Source organism: Elephantulus edwardii, unplaced genomic scaffold, assembly GCF_000299155.1.
Source record: "Elephantulus edwardii isolate Elephantulus edwardi_28Jun2011 unplaced genomic scaffold, EleEdw1.0 scaffold00249, whole genome shotgun sequence".
NCBI classification, from domain to species: Eukaryota; Metazoa; Chordata; class Mammalia; order Macroscelidea; family Macroscelididae; genus Elephantulus; species Elephantulus edwardii.
Window position 1 is genome coordinate 4,139,625 of NW_006399999.1, and position 1,226 is coordinate 4,140,850.

The window sequence follows — 1,226 nt, forward strand, 5'->3', positions numbered from 1 at the left end:
CCATCATGGCTGAAACTGAGTGTTCTCACAGGCCAATCCAGCCTGGAAAAGCACCGCACACACACTAACTCGTCCACATCCCAGAGGCTGACCAAAGCATCTGCACTTCCTGTGGCAAAGTACTTCCCCATTGGGTCAAACTTGATGCAGATGCAGTTGGAAGGATGGGCGTTGATGGACTGCACAGGCTTCAGCTCTGGATAACTGAAAATGTTGATACAACCATTGCCATTTTTCAGGAAGAACATATTATTGTCATTGTTCCAGGAGATTTTGTTGACCTCAAACTTGAACTGCTCTTCTGCTTTGGAACGATGTGTTTTGGCATCAATAAAGGTCACCACGTCATCCTTGTTGCCTACAGCAATTGTCTGCCCATCGGGACTCCAGCAAATATTGATGTTCTCCCCTTTAGTGTTCACGGTGGCAATGCATTTCGTAGTCCTCACATCCCAGATTCGAATGGTTTTGTCTCCAGATGCAGTAACAAAGAGGTCAGGATTGCTTGGATACCAGCAAAGCTGGTCCACACTATCCCCATGTCCCCGATAATTGTTTTCTTTGGCCAACCAGTCTTTCTAGAGCAAGAGATGCTCACTGTCTTGTCGAAGGAGCCTGAAGCCAGGCGTCTCCCGTCGCAGCTCCAGGCCACACAGTGCACTTTTGCGCTGTGAGCTGGGAACTCGTGCGTCTTACTGTGGCCCCGAAAAAGCTCCTGCATCCCAAGCACGTAGCGGGATGGGCTGCTGGTTACGGAGCACCAGGGGGCCATCGAGCCAGGACCACTTGGATCCAGCACAGAGGCCCCCAAGGTCACCGTCGGAACAAGCATTAATTTCATTTTTTATTTCTTCTACTACCCAATCATGTTCAAGCAAGGTGTTGTTCACCTTACAAATGTATGATTTTTTTCTCCTTTATCGTCCTACTATTAATTTATAATTTTGTAACATTATGGTCTGACAAGATGGTTTGTATTATTTCTATGTTTTTGAGTTTATTGATGTTTGCCTTGTGACCTAGAATGTGATCTATTCTAGAGAATGTTCCATGCACATTGGAGCAGAAAGTATACTGTGCTTTCTTGGGGTGCATTAGTCTATAAATATCTATGAGGTCAAGTTGGCTTATTGTGTGGTTTAATTCTTTAGTATCTCTGTTGAGTTTTTTTCTGGTAGTTCTATCTTTTCTTGAGAGGGGTGTATTGAAGTCTCCTAGCACTATAG

The 1,226-nt window shown here is 45.0% G+C and overlaps 1 pseudogene; it reads right to left on the bottom strand.

Moving 5' to 3' along the window:
* Nucleotides 1-2: 2 nt before the first annotated feature.
* Nucleotides 3-832, bottom strand: LOC102856142 (annotated as a pseudogene).
* Nucleotides 833-1,226: the final 394 nt, after the last annotated feature.